General features: G+C 45.3%; 1 long non-coding RNA gene across 2 annotated transcripts in view; it reads left to right on the top strand.

Moving 5' to 3' along the window:
- The window catches only part of LOC142294976 (uncharacterized), a 49,818-nt gene extending 30,360 nt beyond the window's left edge, over positions 1-19,458 (top strand). Inside the window, exon 6 of one of the 2 annotated variants that reach the window (XR_012751330.1) lies at positions 18,394-19,458. This is a non-coding gene — a long non-coding RNA (uncharacterized LOC142294976). Of the gene's footprint in view, positions 1-554; positions 644-18,393 lie in introns of those variants that run through there. The other variant, XR_012751331.1, reaches the window with a different exon arrangement.
- The last annotated feature ends 1,117 nt before the right edge of the window (positions 19,459-20,575 follow it).

Genomic DNA, 20,575 nt, shown 5'->3' with positions numbered 1-20,575 from the left:
CACACCGTGGGTGGCATCACGAACTCCGTACGGCTCTGCCCGCACATTTACGTCCCACATCCACCATCCCATCACTACCCCTTTTCGTTTGAAGTGACCGTGAGGCCCCGTCCGGAGACCCTCGAGCCACCCACAGAAGGGCCGGTTCCGAGCAGCTCGGCTGCTGAGAGCGGGGCAGTACAGTAGTGCAGAAGTGACGGGACTGTGGAAGATTCGCGGGGTGGAGGCGGAGCTGGGGTGAAGCCTCAAGGGGGCCCCAAACTTTTGCCAGTATGGGGCCCTGAAATTCCTAGTGGCAGCCCTGTCCACAGGTATCAACCCTCTCCACAGGTATCAGCCATCTCCACTGGTATCAGCCCGGTGAAGAGGGGGGCGGGTAATTACTTAGCTTTATTAAGCCCCAGCCGCCCCCCTCTTCACCAGGCCCATGGGCGGCACCGCACTGTACCTTTAAATCTTCCTCTCTGCAGCTTCAGTGGTTACGCAGCACACGTGGTCAGGTCCTGGCACAGCAGATCATCTGTGTAATTCCCGGCATCTTCTCTGCTCTCCAGAGTCCAGACAAGAACCTGCGGAGCTCAGTGCAGGCTCCGCCCCCTCCTCCGGTGCTGTGAGTCATGGCTTCTCTTCTACACACGGAGCTCCAGGTCAGTCAGAGGCTGGTAAAATGGATGTGTGGTGCCAGGGGCCTGGGTCTGTCATACTGTGCACTGGGGTGGGCTGGATGGAGGGCTAATAGAGGGCCTGTAGCTGTGTATGTTATAAAGAATTGGGGGGGAGGGGTCTGAGCTGTTTCTATAATTATATGGGGCTGTGGGGCCTGAGCTGTGTATATTATTATATGGGGATGGGGGGTCTGAGCTTTGTATATCATTATATGGGGCTGGGGGGTGGGAGTTTTAGCTGTGTATATTATTATATGGGGCTGGGGGGCCTGAGCTGTGTATAGTATTATATGAGGCTGGGGGGTCTGAGCTGTATATATTATTATATGGCGCTGTGGAGCCTGAGCTCCGTATATTATTATATGGGGCTGGGGGTCTGAACTGTGTATGTTATTATATGGGGCTGGGGGGTCTGAGCTGTGTATATTATTATATGGGGCTGGGGGGCCTGAGCTGTATATATTATTATATGGGGCTGGGGAGCCTGAGCTGTGTATATCATTAGATGGGGCTAGGGCTTCTGAGCTGTACTGAGCTGTATATATTATTATATGGGGCTGTGGGACCTGAGCTGTATAATATTATTATATGGGGCTGGGAGGGCAGTGTGTGTGGGAGAATATACGTATGTAAAGTGGGACAGCTTATGTGGGGGATAGTATACAGAGGGGCAGCATATGTGAGGGATATTATACAGAGGAGCAGTTTGTGTGGGAGAGATATTATACACAGGGGCATTGTGTAGGGGTGTATTTTTAATTTTCAGAGGGAAATACTTCATTTTCTGGAATAACTTCAAGGGTGCTAATACTTTTGACTTTGTGTTTGTGTGTAAGGCTGAGCATACACGGCGAGTAAAACGGAGCGAGTGGCATACAATAAAAAAAATAACTTTCCACTCGGACCAATGTTACTCTATGGGGCAGCTCCCATGAGCGATTTTTTTTTTTTCTGAGCCCTAATCGAACCGAGGAAACAATCGCAGCATGCTTTGAGTGGAATTCGATTAGTTTTCACTCACACCCATACAAGTCTATGGGTGCGAGAGAAACATTGCATTGCACTCGCATTACACCGGTGTAGCGCAATAAGGGACATAATGAGGCAATTAGGAAGGAGACTGTGAAAGGCAGCATAGTATAATGAGGATCGGGGGGGGGGTGTCTTTTTGCAGAGATGTAGTAAGGGGAAGATATAGAAAGGGAAAGTTTTGGGGGAAATTATGGAAAGGGGCACTTTGTGAGGCTATTTTGGAGAGGAGCAGTGTGTGGGGGGATATTTTGTGCAGGAAGCAATTAACAACCCCTTCTGATTCCCCTTGTTTCCCCCAGCTAAAATAAAAGACCCTGTATTCACCTCTGGTGCTGGCATCATTCCAGAGCTGTCAGTAATTGCAATTCGTAGCTCACATTACATTGTGATCTCACAGGAGCCCTACGTCCAATCACTGCCAGCTTCTGTCTCCCCACCTGAGGAATGAACAATCATTTGGGGGAACATACGAGCCCAGGATGGGAGACTTTATTAAATAAAGGGGGCCAGGATAGGAGATATTATTACTATATGAGGTCAGAGTGAGGAGCAAACATTATTGGTTTATGGTGGCAAATGGTGGACATAATTACTGTAGGGGCAAATTAGAGGACATTATTACTGCTGTAATATAATTTAAATTTGCAGATATTGTCTTCCATGAGGGGGAACAAAAGTCTGATGTGGTGTAGAAATTGGGGAAAACGTGAGCAATGTGCTCTGGGAGTGATCGGCTATAGGTGACTGTGTGTATTTTCTGTAGAGTCGAGTCATGGCAGGAAGAAGTGATGGCGGTCAGTGCCGGATGAAGAAGAAAAGCAAAGAAGAATAACTTCAACTAGAGCGGTCTCTGGTAAGTCAGTGTATTACATGTACACACACACTATACACTATAGGCCGAAAACACACTTCCGCATAAAAAACTTACGTGTCTCACGTTCCGTTTTTCGGGTCCGTGTTCCATTTTTTAGGGGCGTTTCTCCGGTACGTATGACATCCGTGTGATGGCATATGCTGTCCGTTTGTGCGTGTGGAATGACCGTGTATGTGTACGTGGAATATCCGTGTGTGTGATGCACAATGTCGTTTATACATGTCGGCTGACAGCAGAGTTGCGCGATGAGAAAGAACTCGGGTGAATTTCACCCGACTTCATTGTCATGCCGCGGCTCTGTCTGTGTGCCGCGTACTGATTAGCGGTCACCCGTGAAGGTTTCACCGTTGACCGCTAATCCCCAGCGTGACTGAAGTGAGCAGCCCTCTCTCATACTTACCGTTCCACGATCTCCGGCACGGCGCTGCATGGCTGTTATAAAAACTCCGTCGGCTTTTACTATTTTGAAAATGCCGGCCGCTCATTAATCAATCTCGTATTCCCTGCTTATCACGCCCACAGGCGCCTGTGATTGGTTGCAGTCAGATACGCCCCCCACGCTGAGTGACAGCTGTCTCACTGCACCCAATCACAGCAGCCAGTGGGCGTGTCTATACTGTGCAATAAAATAAATAAATAAATAATTTAAAAAAACGGCGTGTGGTCCCCCCCAATTTTAATACCAGCCAGATAAAGCCATACGGCTGAAGGCTGGTATTCTCAGGATGGGGAGCCCCACGTTATGGGGAGCCCCCCAGCCTAACAATATCAGTCAGCAGACACCCAGAATTGCCGCATACATTATATGCGACAGTTCTGGGACTGTACCCGGCTCTTTCCGATTTTCCCTGGTGCGTTGGCAATCGGGGTAATAAAGAGTTAATGGCAGCCCATAGCTGCCACTAAATCCTAGATTAATCATGTCAGGCGTCTCCCCGAGATACCTTCCATGAGTAATCTGTAAGTTACAGTAAATAAACACACACACCTGAAAAAATCCTTTATTTGCAGTAAATAAACACATACACCTGAAAAAATACTTTATTTGCAGTAAAAAACACTGTCCGACGTAATCCACGGAGGTCCAGCGTCGCATCCAGCTCTGCTACATGAAGGTGACAGGAGCTGCAGCAGACATCGCTGCTCCTGTCAGCTCCACGAAGCTACTGAAGAGAGCCGCGCAATCAGCTCAGCTGTCACTGAGGTAACTCGCAGCCACCGCTGGATCCTCCAACTGTGACAGCAAGTCGCCTGTGACTACATCGCTGTGACTCAGGCGACTTGCTGTCACAGTTGGAGGATCTAGCGGTGGCCGCGAGTTACCTCAGTTACAGCTGAGCTGATTGCGCAGCTCTCTTCAGTAGCTTCGTGGAGCTGACAGGAGCGGCGGTGTCTGCTGCAGCTCCTGTCACCTTCATGTAGCAGAGCTGGATGCGACGCTGGACCTCCATAACGTGGGGCTCCCCATCCTGAGAATACCAGCCTTCAGCCATATGGCTCTATCTGGCTGGTATTAAAATTGGGGGGGAACCGCACGCCGTTTTTTTTAATTATTTATTTATTTTACTGCACAGTATAGACACGCCCACCAGCTGGTGTGATTGGGTGCAGTGAGACAGCTGTCACTCAGCGTGGGTGGCGTGTCTTACTGCAACCACTCACAGGCGCCTGTGGGCGTGGAAAGCAAGGAATAAGAGATTGATTAATGAGCGGCTGGAATTTTCAAAGTAATTGTTGCCGCGTATTCTCTGCACAGCTGTTCCTCGCCGCACTGGTGATCGGGGAGCGGTAAGTATGAGCCAGGGGAAGAAACAGACCGAGCGCCAATGTAAGTATGACTGCGAACATCATAAAAAAAGGTAAGTATACTGAATTTAAAAAAAATTAGGCTTTAGCGGGTCCGTGCCTGCGTGATGCCGGCCAAAAACGGACATGTCGTCCGTGTTGAAAAGCGCACACACGTACTTACCACACGGACGCACGTTCTGTGTGATTTTACGCGTGTGTGCCATCCTCCATAGAGTAACATTGGTCTCCGTGTCTTCGGTACGTGCAAAAAGATACCAAACACGTACCGGAGACACAGATGTGTGTTGCAGGCCATATACAGAGCTCCTGTGTATAATGTCACTAATTAATCTCACTGTAGATCACTGTATTACCTGTGCACTATATACAGATCTTCTGTCTAAAGTCACCAGTGATCACTGACACTATATACAGAGCTCCTGTGTATAATGGCACTGTAGGTAATATTAGTGTTATTGTGTTATTAGTAATGTGTTTTTTTTTTCATGATCATTATTGTAGTATTATTTGGGCACTGTGTGGTGGTAATATGTGGTCTGGGCACAGTGTGGGGGTATTTCTCTGTTGTGTGTGGTATTATTTGGTCATTTATGTGGTGTGGTAATAGTGTTGAGGTATTTCTCTCTTGTATGTGGTAATATTTGGTCGCTATGTGCTCTGATTATGGTGTGGTGGTATTTCTCTCTTGTATGTGGTTCTATTCGGGTATTATGTGGTGGTAATATGTTATTGGTCACGGTGTGGCGGTATTTCTCCCTTGTATGTGGTATTATTGGTCTCGGAATAGTGGATTGTGTTGTGTCTGGAGGTCACTTTTTCTTTCTATCAATAAAGGGAAGATTTTTTTCAGTAGACATTAAATGTGAACGTTTAACCCCTCCCTGTCCTGTGACTATTACACTGCAGAAAAATGCTAAGTAATCACTTATTCTAAGGCCATGTGCCCATAATGAATATTTGGTAAGGTGTTATACCATTATTGTAGCCAAAACCAAGAGTGGTAAAATCAGAAGAACAGTATAATAGAAACACCTGTGCATTTTTAACCCACTCCTAGCTTTGGCTTAGAAATACTGATGTACCATTCTGACCAAATACTGAACGTGTGAACGTGGCCTAAAGATAAGTGATGCATTTTTCATCTGTGGGGACCGATTGCTGGAACCAGCACCGATCGTGCAACTTTTATCCCCATTAAGGCCTCTTTCACACGTCAGTGATTCTGGTACGTTAGTGCTTTTTTTTAAACGTACCAGAATCACTGACATACGCAGACCCATTCTAATGAATGGGTCTGCTCACACACCAGTGATTTGTCACTGCACGTGTCTCCGTGCAGCGTACCCGCGTGTGCGTGATTGCTGCACGGAGACATGTCCATTTTTTTCTGGCATCACTGATGTTCCACGGACCACGCAGTGGTGTGGTCCGTGAAACACGTGCCAGAAAAAAACGTGCTTTTAAAATAATAAACATTTTAACTCACCCGGCGTCCAGCGATGTCCTCTGCAGCCCGTTCTCCCTGCTCCTTCTGTGCCGGCTGATTACTGTCGCGCATATTCATTATGCGCGACACAGCCGACCCGGAAGCAGCTGCTGCAGGGGTCACCGCCGGCCGGATGCTGCGTCGCGGGAGGATTCAGCACCACGGACAGCGGGAGCGGGCGCAGGTGAGTGAATCTCTAAGTGCAATCACGGGCCACGGAGAACGGAGCCCGGATTGCACTTAGACAACCCACGTGTGCCGTGATTTTCGGCACACGCAGGGACATGTGCGTGTTTTACACTCCAGTGAAAAACGTCTGTGTTTTTCACTGACGTGTGAAACGGGCCTAAAGTGGAGCACATGTCCGACTCGTCCCCTGATCCATTCATTCAATAAGTTATCACCTACCAAACCTGTGCATCAGTGATAACTTGTCACCAAAGATCCCCCTTACTGAAAACTACTGTAATTGTACATCAGTTATTGTGTGCAGTGTGCACAGAAGATGTGCAGGAGCCGCCTGTGCTTCACAGTCAGTGCTCCACTATAATGGGGATAACGGCTAACAGGTATTTGCATATCGCTGTAGGGTGGGCCCCTGGAGTCAATTCCCCCGGTGGGGCCCAGACACCCCAGTCCGACCCTGACTATGAGGCCGGGGCCACACAGGGCACTTCTGCGATGCTCGCATGAGACTCGGCTCACGCTGGCAGCACAGCAGGAGCAGAGTCTCATGAGAGTGTGCCTGTGCCTGAGGTCCGACCCTGCGAGCTGACCTCAGCTGCGGGGGGCGGGCCGGCGATGAGGAGGGGCGGGCAGGTGCTGCGGAGGGGAGGGCCGGTGCAGAGGAGGGGAGGGATGGATTTATCTCCCTCTCTCCTCCGTAGCCGGCTATTGCTATTCTCGCTCTGCACGCGCGGTACACCGGTGTACCGCGAGTGCAGTGCGATTTTTCTCTCGCCCCATTCACTTGAATGGGTGCGAGAGAAAAGAGTCTCGCCTTAGGCTAAGTTCACATTTCCGCTAAAATGTATCAGTCACAATCCGCTGCTCTGGTAAACAACGGAATCCGTTTAGCGGATTCCGTTGTTCCCATAGACTTGTATGAGCAGCGGATTGTGACTGATGATGCTGTGTTGCACCCTCCGCCCGACTGATCAGTCGTGGAACGACTGACCGCCGGGCGGGAGGAACGCAGCCTGTAACGTTTTTTTGAGCAGCGCTATCTGTCGGATTTCGCTGCGCATCCTCTCTGGCTCCCTGCACACGTAACCAGCTTTGGTTGGTTACCCGATATTTACCCTGGTTACGGTGCAAGGAGCCAGCGCTAAGCGGTGTACGCCCGTAACCAAGGTAAATATCGGGTAACCAAGGTAAACATTGGGTGCTTTGCTGTTACCCGATATTTAGTCTGGTTACGTGTGCAGGGAGGCCGACACTTCCCCGCTCGGCCCCGCCCCCTCCCGCACTCCGCACATGTGTGTACACACACACACACTCACCTGTCCCCAGTCATGCAGACCAGCACTGCCACTGACACCCTCGTCTGGCCCCGCTCGGCTCCGCCCCCCGCTCAGCTCCACCCCCTCTCGCACTCCGCATGTACACACACACACTCACAACATAAACTCACACATACACTCACCTGTCCCCAGCCATGCAGACCGCAGCACTGCCACTGACATCCTCAGCGCCTGGCCCCGCCCCCTGCTCAGCTCCGCCCCCTCCCGCATTCAGCATGCATGTATACACACACACACACACTCTCACACACACTCACCTGTCCTGCAGTCCCTGCGGCACTGACGTCCTCAGTGCCACGGCCCCGCTTGGCTCCACCACCCCCGAACTCCGCCCCCTCGCGCTCCGCCCCCCACACACAATGGAGTCCGACAAAGAATTCTGTTCTTTGTCATCCGTTGTACAGCGTTGTACAGCGACGCATGTGACTGATACAAAACAACGGAAAGGTGAACTTAGCCTTACAATCACAGCATGCTGCGATTGTTTTCTCGGTCCGATTAGTGCTGAGAAAATAATCGCTCATGTGCGCTGTCACACAGGCTAGAATTGGTTTGAGGGGAATGCGATGTTTAATCGCATTCCACTCGCACCGATTTTCTCGCCATGTGGCTTAGGCCTGACTATGCAAACGGGACTGGAAGAGAACGCTCAGATTCGGCAGCACCAGAAGCCCCTTCCCCAGATCACTTCCCACCACACAATTCTTTTTCATCTTCTGAGCTGCAGTGATCCATATGGTCAATATAGGGACAAAGAGGCCCAGAAATTCAATGGGTGACATGTGGGTAGCCTGTTATCTAGCAAAAACATTTTCTATACCTACATATAACACTATGTTTCTGTAACAGAAATTCATTGTTGAAAACTTTATTTTCTCCATGGATTTGCACAATATAGGTCAATACTGCACACTAAAGGTGGCGTCACACGCTCCAATATATCATGTGATCGCATGAGCGATCGCACCCACCCCTGTCGTTTGTGCGTCACGGGCAATTCGTTGCCCGTGGTGCACAAGGTCGTTAACCCCCATCACACATACTTACCTGCGTAGCGATGTCGCTGTGGGCGGTGAACATCCTCTTCCTGAAGGCCGCCCAATAGAAGTGGAGGGGCGGAGATGAGCGGGACGTAACATCCCGCCCACCTCCTTCCTTCCGCATTGCCGGCGGGACGCAGGTAAGCTGTGTTCATCGTTTCCGGGGTGTCACACGTAGTGATGTGTGCTGCCTCGGGAACGATGGACAACCGGCGCACAGAAGGAGGAACAACATTATGAAAATGAACGACGTGTCAACGAGCAATGATAAGGTGAGTATTTTTGCTCGTTAACAGTCATTCGGAGATGTCACACGCTACGACATCTCTAACGATGCCGGATGTGCGTCACAAATTCCGTGACCCCGCCGACATATCGTTAGATATATCATAGCGTGTGACGGGGCTTTAAGCCCCCTGATTCATCCGTGTTCTCCAGCTTTATCATAGAAAACTCCTTGCAATATTGCAATATTTTTGCGTAACTGAAAAGTTGCACAAAAATGTTCAGGCTTTTGATGTTTTTCCTCCAGTTCTGACCACGCGAAGGGTGAGGTCGAGTTGTGGCCAAAAGATTCATCATGATTTAAGCAAAAATAAGTGGAATCAATTGGGTTGATGCATGCTAAAAGATATGCCAATTAATTAGAAGGCGCTCCATAGCACTATTCATCAGGTTAGAATACAAAATGGCAATTTTTATGAAATGGGGACTAAGGGAGAAATTTAGTAAGGGGTTTTTTTTTACAGAAATCTGGTGTAGACACCTTAAAGAGAACGAAAGAGAAATGCCCTGCACTTTGATTGTGTGCAATGGGGGCGGGCCTTTGTGGGTCGGGTCCTCGGCGTTTATGCCTCCTCTGGCGTCCTCTTGGCTTGCCTCCATATATTTATTTGAATATCACTATTGTTGGTGGCATGTGCACATTGCCACAGTAATTCTGTCTTCATAAAAATGGTGCCGGAGTCTGCGCATGCGCGTACCGCAATCTACGCCTCCATTTTATTGAAAAAACTATGATGAAGACTATGAGAAGCATCGTTGTCTGCACAATTTTTTTTTTTTTTACATCTGTGTATGCACCCCTGCCGATTATGGTCCTCACCGCAGACTATGGCACTGTTTTATTGAAGACACAATTACTGTGGCAATGAGCATGTGCCGCCAACAACAGCAATGGCGGTGAGGCGCGATATTAAAATAAAGAAAAGGGGGCAAGCCAGGAGTACACTGGAGGAGGAGAAATAAACGCCGAGGACCTGACCCACAAAGGCCCGGCTACAATGCACATGATATTTCATCAACAAGCTGATGCAGCATCTTACTGCCTGTATGGCACTGTCTTTACCTCATATAGCAAAATCCTGGTAGTTGGTCCTCTTTAAAGGGGTGGTTCACCCATATTTTTTATTTTCTAGATCGATATTATATTGAGAAACAATGTTTCTCTCAAATACCTTATGCTAGCAATAGTGCCTGTGAGAGGCGCTATTGCAGACCGCTGTTCCCCACTCCGTGACCCCCGGGCTCCAAGACCTCGGGGATTCGTTGATGTCTTGTCAAGTTCCTGTTACACCACAGCCATCCACAGTGTCCGTGAGTGATGCGCTGTGGGCGATGTTTCACCGCTCGTCACAGCTTATCTGCTCCCTCCTCCCTCACAGCAGAGCGCTGCAAGCAGTAGACACTGGGCTGTGACAAGTGGTCAAACACCGCCCACAGCTCAGTGAGTCGACTGAGTGAGTGAGTCAGTGAGTCGACCGCCCACTCACTCAGTGAGAAGACTGGGGCCGGCCGCAATGATGAGACATGAGCAGGAACTTGACGTGATGTCACCGGATCCCCGAGGTCACGGAGCCTGTGGTCACGGAGTGGGGAACAGCGTACTGCAATAGCGCCACCACAGGCACTATTGCCAGCATAAGGTATTTGAGCGAAACATTGTTTCTCAATATTATATCGATCTAGAAAATAAAAAATATGGGTGAACCACCCCTTTAATAAGTTGCAATGCAATGTGAAAAAACATTGTGATATTTGGCATTTACACCACTGTAGCGGCCAGCTACACCAATACAACCATAGGATTCGCAGCGCATGGGCGGGAACAGGAGTGGTCATGTCCGCCCATCAAATTCAAAATAGGTTACATCACTAAAGATGTGTAACTTACACCAAAAATGTGCCCAAAGCAGGTGGATTTTTTTTCCAAGTATAGGACATTAAAGGAAGGTTTTAAAATGTATTCTGTTTCTCTATAAATTTGTTAATACAGTTAGGTCCAGAAATATTTGGACAGTGACACAATTTTCGCGAGTTGGCCTCTGCATGCCACCACATTGGATTTGAAATGAAACCTCTACAACAGAATTCAAGTGCAGATTGTAACGTTTAATTTGAAGGTTTGAACAAAAATATCTGATAGAAATTGTAGGAATTGTACACATTTCTTTACAAACACTCCACATTTTAGGAGGTCAAAAGTAATTGGACAAATAAACCAAACCCAAACAAAATATTTTCATTTTCAATATTTTGTTGCGAATCCTTTGGAGGCAATCACTGCCTTAAGTCTGGAACCCATGGACATCACCAAATGCTGGGTTTCCTCCTTCTTAATGCTTTGCCAGGCCTTTACAGCCGCAGCCTTCAGGTCTTGCTTGTTTGTGGGTCTTTCCGTCTTAAGTCTGGATTTGAGCAAGTGAAATGCATGCTCAATTGGGTTAAGATCTGGTGATTGACTTGGCCATTGCAGAATGTTCCACTTTTTTGCACTCATGAACTCCTGGGTAGCTTTGGCTGTATGCTTGGGGTCATTGTCTATCTGTACTATGAAGCGCCGTCCGATCAACTTTGCGGCATTTGGCTGAATCTGGGCTGAAAGTATATCCCGGTACACTTCAGAATTCATCCGGCTACTCTTGTCTGCTGTTATGTCATCAATAAACACAAGTGACCCAGTGCCATTGAAAGCCATGCATGCCCATGCCATCACGTTGCCTCCACCATGTTTTACAGAGGATGTGGTGTGCCTTGGATCATGTGCCGTTCCCTTTCTTCTCCAAACTTTTTTCTTCCCATCATTCTGGTACAGGTTGATCTTTGTCTCATCTGTCCATAGAATACTTTTCCAGAACTGAGCTGGCTTCATGAGGTGTTTTTCAGCAAATTTAACTCTGGCCTGTCTATTTTTGGAATTGATGAATGGTTTGCATCTAGATGTGAACCCTTTGTATTTACTTTCATGGAGTCTTCTCTTTACTGTTGACTTAGAGACAGATACATCTACTTCACTGAGAGTGTTCTGGACTTCAGTTGAGGTTGTGAACGGGTTCTTCTTCACCAAAGAAAGTATGCGGCGATCATCCACCACTGTTGTCATCCGTGGACGCCCAGGCCTTTTTGAGTTCCCAAGCTCACCAGTCAATTCCTTTTTTCTCAGAATGTACCCGACTGTTCATTTTGCTACTCCAAGCATGTCTGCTATCTCTCTGATGGATTTTTTCTTTTTTTTCAGCCTCAGGATGTTCTGCTTCACCTCAATTGAGAGTTCTTTAGACCGCATGTTGTCTGGTCACAGCAACAGCTTCCAAATGCAAACCCACACACCTGTAATCAACCCCAGACCTTTTAACTACTTCATTGATTACAGGTTAACGAGGGAGACGCCTTCAGAGTTAATTGCATCCCTTAGAGTCCCTTGTCCAATTACTTTTGGTCCCTTGAAAAAAAGGAGGCTATGCATTACAGAGCTATGATTCCTAAACCCTTTCTCCGATTTGGATGTGAAAACTCTCATATTGCAGCTGGGAGTGTGCACTTTCAGCCCATATTATATATATAATTGTATTTCTGAATATGTTTTTGTAAACAGCTAAAATAACAAAACTTGTGTCACTGTCCAAATATTTCTGGCCCTGACTGTATTTTATTTACTTTCTTACATTAAATAAATCTGTTATTATAAGTCTGGATGGCACAACACTTGAGCGCCATTTCAGGATAGGGTAGTTAGCATGCAAGAACCTTCTTCATCCACTTTTATGAATAATGAAAACTACATTTTTAAGGCCTAAGCCACACGGCATGAAAATCGGAGCGAGTGGAGTGCGATAAAACATCACATTTCCACTCGGACCAATATTAGTCTATGTGCCAGCACCCATGAGAGATTATTTTCTCAGCCCTAATCGAACCGAGAAAACAATCGCAGCATGCTGCGAGTGTAATGCGATCCTTGTTTCTCTCGCACCCATTAAAGTCTATGGGGCAAGAGAAAAATCGCACTGCACTCGCAGTACACCAGTGTACTGCGAGTGCAGAGCGAGAATGGCAATAGCTGGCAACGGAGGAGAGAGGGAGATAAATCCCTCCCTTCCCCCCCTCCGCAGCGCCTGCCCGCCCCTCCTCAGCGCTGGCCCGCCCCTCCTCAATGCCGGCCCACCCCCGGCAGCTGTGGTCCGATCTCATGATCGACCCTCAGTCGCAGTGACACTCGCATGACACACGGCTCCCGCTGTGCTGCCAGCGTGAGCCGAGTGTCATGCTAGGATTGCAGTAGTCCTCCGTGTGGCCTTAATGGAAATCTGTCATTAAATTAAGGTTGCAGTTCTACTTGTATGTAAGAAGCAGCTCATCAGTCAGTGTATGGTGAGATAATCTGCAATACAGAAACTGCAGGATGATTATGCCACATGCATCTCACCAGCTAGTGAAGCGTCACACTTGCGAGTGACTTGCACGAGTCTCGCATCACATCACCCAGCATGGTCTGCCGCTCTCCGGGCAGGAGCGTCTCAGCTACATAGAAATACATGCAGCCGACCTGTCAGGAAAGTGTGCGGCCGTGCCGGGGTGATGCGATGCAAGACACGCAAGTGTGACTCTGGCGTAAGGCAGCTGCCACTTACAATGGGGGAAAAAAGAATTTAGTCAGCCATCTATTGTGCAAGTTCTCCCACTTATAAAGATGAGATTTGCCTGTAATTGACATCATAGGTAGATCACAACTATGAGAGACAAAATGAGAAAACAAATCCAGAAAATTACTTTGCTGATTTGGCAAGATTTTACTTGCAAATTATGGTGGAAAATAAGTATTTGGTCAATAACAAAAGTTCATCTCAATATTTTGTTATATTTTCTTTGTTGGCAATGACAGAGGTCAAATGTTTTCTGTAAGTCTTCACAAGGTTGGCACACACTGTTGGTTGTGTGTTGGCCCATTTCTCCATGCAGATCTCCTCTAGAGCAGTGATGTTTTGGGCCTGTCGCTGGGCAACACGGACTTTCAACTCCCTTCAAAGGTTTACAATGGGATTGAGATCTGGAGGCTGGCTAGGCCACTCCAGGACCTACATATGCTTCTTACAAAGCCACTCCTTCGTTGCCATGGCAGTGTGCTTGGGATCATTATCATGCTAAAAGACCCAGCCATGTTTCAGCTTCAATGCCCTTGCTGATGGAAGGAGATTTGCACTCAAAACCTCACGATACATGGCCCCATTCATTCTTTCGTGTACACGGATCAGTCATCCTGGTCCCTTTGCAGATAAACAGCCCCAAAGCATGATGTTGCAACCCCCATGCTTCACAGTAGGTATGGTGTTCTTTGAATGCAACTCTGCATTCTGTCTCCTCCAAACATGACGAGTTGTGTTTCTACCAAACAGTTCTACTTTGGTTTCACCAGTCAATATGACATTCTTCCAATATTCTTCTGGATAATCCAAATGCTCTCTAGCAAACTTCAGACGGGCCCGGACATGTACTGGCTTAAAAAATTTTGATGGCTTTTCTTGCTTTCCTAGATCAAAAACAGTGTTTACTAAGTACCCTATGTTTATATGCACTATGCTGTTATGCAGTTACAACAGGGTATACGTCCACAATTTTTTACCCTTGGTTTCTTTGTTTTATGGCCAGTGTGAACATGAGCTTGCAAGCTGCATGTATACCATCTTATACTACAGCTCACTTTTTTGTTTTTATGTACTGGCTTAAGCAGGGGAACACATCTGGCACTGCAAGATCTGAGTCCCTGGCGGCGTAAAGTGTTACTGATGGTAGCCTTTGTTATAGTGGTCCCAGCTCTATGCAGGTCATTCACTAGGCGCCCTCGTGTGGTTCTGAGATTTTTACTCACTGTTCTTCTGATCATTTTGACCCCGCGGGGTGAGATCTTGCGTGGAGCCCAGATTGAGGGAGATTATCAGTTATCTTGTATGTCTTCCATTTTCTTATTATTGCTCCCACAGTTGATTTCATCACAAAAAACTGATTGCCTATTGCAGATTCAGTCTTCCCAGCCTGGTGGGAGGCTACAATTTTGTTTCTGGTGTCCTTCGATAGCTCTTTGGTCTTCACCATAGTGGAGTTTGGAGTGTGACTGTTTGAGGTTGTGGGCAGGTGTGTTTTATACTGATAACAAGTTCAAACAGGTGCCATTACTACAGGTAATGAGTGGAAGACCAAAAAACGCAAAGTGGTTTTAAAGGGAAATTATAACATATTTTATTTAACATAGCTAGTGCATCACATCAGAAAAAATCAGAAAAGCATTATGGACTAAGGGATATTGATCGCCAAAGTATCAGTATGCAATATTATATTATATCGCCATTTGTACCATGCATATGATTAAACTTTACATGGAGAGTCATACATAGTTATATTCAACATAGGGCATTTAGATGCAGTTATAACACAAGTATGGACAATAATAGAGACATCAGAGTGAACATTAAAAATTCATCATTATTAATCCTGAATTGTCACAACCATATACAACTCCATACCCATGCCCATTTAATGAATCAATCTGCAAAAACTAACAATCATTATGCAAGCCCAAAAGGCCCTTCAGGTATAGATAAAGTGCTAAATGCAATAAACGAATTAGTGTTATAATATAACACACTAGATTGCACTAATAATGATGAATTTTTGATGTTCACTCTGATGTCTCTACTATTGTCCTTACTTGTGTTATAACTGCATCTAAATGCCCTATGTTGAATATAGCTATGTATGACTCTCCATGTAAAGTTTTAATCATATGCATTGTACAAATGGCGATATAATGTAATATTGCATACTGATACTTTGGCGATCGATATCCCTTCGTCCATAATGCGTTTCTGGTTTTTCCTGATGTGATGCCCTAGCTATATTAAATAAATAGGCCGCCAGTCACCCGACTTAAGGTGCAACATATTGTCCATTGGGGTGACACATGATTGTGTTGATGATTGTTCTGTGCTATGGTTATAGAAAATCGATTCACAGGATCCGGTCTATTGAGGTCGTCAGCAATCTGAGAATCATCAATAATCTGAGATCCGCGAAGGAAGGAGACGGTTCTCAGGGCGTCCAGCAGCCACGGATTACTGACATCACCGATATACTGGGTCATGCAAATCGATTTGTACCAACTGTATTCTGTACGCCTGGAAGTGCAGTTATCGGCCGGTCTAGAAATGTAACGCCTGCCTGGAGCCACAGACTCAGACTGGCTGTAAGGGGAGTCTAGAGAAAAGCCGCTCACAAAGCAGGACCCTGAGAACTCCATTAACCCCTATACAGGGATTTGGAATTACACAGAGCCGCAGAGATCACCACCTGTAGTAGACTGTAGACGGTGGTGGTCAGGCAGGGTCAAAAACCAGGAAATGCTAAACAGGAACAGAATCGGTAGGCAAGGGCGTAGTGAGGATACAAAGCAGAGGTCAAATCCGGAACTGGCAGCAAGGTACAAAAACGACAGGCAGGAGGGTAGTCAAAAAACAAGCAAAGGTCAGCGTACAGGACTCAAAATACAAACAGCACTTGAACCAGGAGTACAGAACAATCTCTGGCAGTGGTCACATGACAGGAGGGGGAATAAGAAGGGTGTGGTGTCTTCCCATTGGCTGCAGGTGAATGATGGCAACTTCAGCTGGAAGACACACGCCACCTACAGTCAGCCAGTGGTACTGCAGGTTCTAGGGAAACCCAGCCTAGTGGATGAGTCCCGGGCACTGACTCCTTTCCCATCACCAGCACTATCCATGGTGGGAACACGGCGTCGCCTGGCGATCGGAGCAGAAGTCGCGGACGCCGGTGGGAACATGACAAGAAAGACCATTAAATAACAGACAATCTACTGGATGTGGCCGATCAGCGGTCGTTTAACAGACCTGATTGGCCATTGTAAGCGCACTGTGCTTCCCGCTGCCTATAAGACTGTATGCAGATGAGAGGAACTGGACTCATCATTCCCATATTCTGAATTACTGGCTGATCAGCCACCAGTGATATATCTTAGGTTAGGGCTACATAGCGGTATGTGGGGGCGACATCTAAATCATGTGTCTCATTGCTACACTGAAAGACAAATGTTTCCAAATGTGTTTGATTTTCTGTTTTGTGTTGTTTTTTTTATTGAAGGAAAATATAGAAGAAAACACAAAGTTATATTTATATTCTACCTTTTAATACTGCCATATTTACTATACTTATAAATGTGAGGTTCTTAGTGCACATTTTAACCAAACTGTGCAAGCCCATCTGCCAACGACAAGGCGACCTCATCAGATGGGGCCCTACACTAACCTATTTATTGTATTTATAATATTCTTATTATACTAGTAACCTATTCATTACTATTATAAAATTATTATACTTATTATTACAATCATTACTCTAGTACTATAAGATCACTAGATAAAAGCTGTTGATCCAGAAGAAGACGAAAACCCCTGGACATGTTCAGCCAATTCATGTCACAGGGGAAAAAATTCCTTCTCGACCCCGGGAAAAGGCGATCAGTCCAAGGACCCTGGATCAAATCCCCTAACACCTATTCATTATATACTAATTATTCTAGTCATTAATATAAATATTGTATTATTATTATTACTATTATTTATGCTATTTTTAATTTGTTTCTATTTTACTGATCCTATTACTATTCTATTATTATTATTCTACTCTATAATATTTTATTCTATATATCTTTGGATTCTTGCTATTTTACTATTACTAACATTTGTATTGATATTTTACTAATATTATAACTTAGATTCCTATTCCTAAAGCTGTTGATCCAGAAGAAGACAAAAACCCCCAGGCACATTCAGCCAATTTGTGTCTCAGGGGGGAAAAATTCCTTCTTGACCCCGGGAAAAGGCGATCAGTCCGAGAACCCTGGATCAAACCTGCTGAGATTATTTTTATGTCTCTAGTTATCGTTATTATATAATTAATGTTACAGTTACTGCTCTTATTATTATGATATTAGGTATTCTATTACTGCTCCTATTATATAAGTCTTTTTAATATCTTTACTACATTTTGTAACCTATTTTTAAACCTAATAATTACTATTTTCTGCTTTTTTTTTTTATTATTATTATACTTACTAAATTTGATGCTGTTGATGTTCCTACAGCTTTTATTTTGGAGCCACACAGTCCATCAGTGTCTCATCCGTTTGAGGAGGATGGTTGCTTCTATGCCGGCTGGTTGTGAACACGTTGCCTCTTTGCCATCTGGTTCTGAACACTTCTTGTATTTTGCACCATTCTTCTTTTAGCTCTTGAATCTTTCTTCTTTTTCTTCTTAGTGTCTTCTTCATCTTCGCCAGGTCTTTCACCTCCCGATACTTCATTGGGTCAGATATAACCACTTGATTCCACTGTCCTGGTGTAATTGATGGCGGCTCAGGTCTTTTTTTATAAAAAGGAAAAGTCAGATATGTTTGCACTGTTCTTTGTTTAGCTCCTGAATATTTCTTTATTTTCTTCTTAGTGTCTTCTTCATCTTCGTCCAGGTCTTTCACCTCCCTATACTTCATTGGGTCAGATATAACAACTTGATTCCACTGTCCTGGTGTCATTGATGTCAGATATTTTTGCTCTGTTCCTTGTGTAGCTTCTGAATCTTTCTTTTCTTTCTTCTTTTTGTCTTTCTCATCTTCTTTCAGATCTTTCGCCTCCTGATAGTCCATTGGTTCCGTTATCTCCTCTTCATTCTCCTCTTCTGGCGTCACTGATGGTGGCTCAGGTCTTGTTTTCATAAAGAGGAAATGGAAGATATTTTTCCTGGTCTTCACGGTTGGTCGGCATCAGGCGCTAAGAAAAGAGTCAGTTAATTGTCTCCTTGTCCTTTACATCTATGGACAGAACATGAGGACATAATATGCGGTGTAGTCAATCACCTCCATCTTGAAAATCGGTGATGGGAGGAATCTGGTACAGTAGATGAGCAGTTGGTCTTCTGCCTCCTCCTTTGTGCTGGGACAAGCTGGAGAGAAAACACAAGCAGATAATGGAATCAACCATACAATATCCAGAAATCCTTAAAATTACAGGAAAATTCCTTTAACCCAAATCACCGTGACCTGCTGGATTCTGAATGATTCTGTGCACAGAAAATCACACAAATTACTATTGAAAACCGTTCTCTAACTGACTTTCTGCTCAATCTACAATGTATTGTAATTCTGTGGTGGACTAATACATGTTCTGGATTATTAAATGCTGGATTATAGGAATGACACTTTATTCTCAAATTAACTGGAATTTCTTATTTAAAATAATAATCTCACATGAGAAGTATCCAGAACCGAAGACGCAATCCTGGCACCGGTAGACGTCCTGAAGAAAACAGAATCCATTGAGTGTCCACTCTTTACTCATTAAGGATGGACAATAGGACGAGGGTCCGTGTATAATAAAGCTGCGGACCTCCAGAGAGCTGCGGCTTGCTGTCATCCTGTAAATATCCTGTATTGTAGAATCCATAGCAAAATCTGTGAATCCAAAAAAGATTTAGTCACAGATCTGATAAATACACAAACACTGCAGCTTCCCACACATATTCACAGTGAGCGACTCCCCAGGTATCGGACCCCATTTACAGCAATTCATGGAGGCAACAGGATCACATGGAGCAAAGTCTTTACTGGGTGTTTGTAGTCTCCAGTATAGGTAATAGCACATGCAAAACATTGTACATTCGATTATACTGGGGCCTGTAAATAAAGATATATGGCATACATGTATTTCTATGTTTTTCATGCAAATAAATACAGGTAACTCCAAAAAAATGACAGCAAAAGTGACTTAATTACCAGCACATAGAGCCGAACCCCCATAACAGTGCCAGGACACTAATCCCACTGACAATAGTGGTAAATAATGCCCCAATAAATAATACTGGCAGCAGTGTCCTGTGTAACCTAAACATAAAATTCTGCTTTCCTGCAGCCACTAGGGGGAGCACAGTGCACCAGTAAATACAGATAACACTGATACCGCCCCCTAGTGGACGGTGACAACAGCTGTTGTGGCAGAATTCTCTCCTCTGCCCGATGTTTTCGCCTATTTTGAGCTTAGGTGAAATGATAAAATCATCAGCGGATTCCAGATAACAGGAAAGAAGCATCGAGGAGATGATAAATCAATGTCAGGTCATCAGGGGATGTGATGGCAGCTACTCACCGATATACAACTCCACTCGTCACTGTCTGCAATAGACTGAGGAGGAGTGACAGTTTGTTTGTGTTTATTCTTGCAAATCCAGCAATCTTATTGGCTGCTGACTAGTGGCATGGAACTCACAGAATTTAAAGGGACAGGACGCTCTTATTTCTCTACAGTGCATTTCATATAGACGTGCAATAACTCTGTTTAATATATGAAGCTGTGGAGATAATCTGAGGGAGCAGCTTTATGTTTTCATACACAGCAATTAAAATGTCACTATCGATATTGTCAGAACATTATATTCTACATATTATTAGAGTATCACTGCATGAAGGAGTTAATTATAAATTATATTATTTTCAAAAATCTCTTCCTGATCAGGGTATTTTGCGGTTTTTGTTTTTTTTTTCTTTTTATCACACGGCTGATTGTTTATTTCTGCATTAATGTCATTTAAATTAATGATACTGATTGAAGCCAAGGTGTCAGCATGACTTCAATATCATAACTGGGATCCATTGATTGCAATAAGTTCTGAGCTGATGGCGCTGATGGATATTTACTGATTCAGAAGGGAAGTGATCATATTATGTCTTTCATCTGCTGCAGTTTCCTTGGCCGACTGCATCTACACTGCTCAACGTTGCCCATTTCTTGGTTCATCTTTAAAATTACTTG

Source organism: Anomaloglossus baeobatrachus, chromosome 3 (assembly GCF_048569485.1).
Source record: "Anomaloglossus baeobatrachus isolate aAnoBae1 chromosome 3, aAnoBae1.hap1, whole genome shotgun sequence".
NCBI lineage: Eukaryota > Metazoa > Chordata > Amphibia > Anura > Aromobatidae > Anomaloglossus > Anomaloglossus baeobatrachus.
This window is presented reverse-complemented; position numbering and strand designations above follow the sequence as displayed.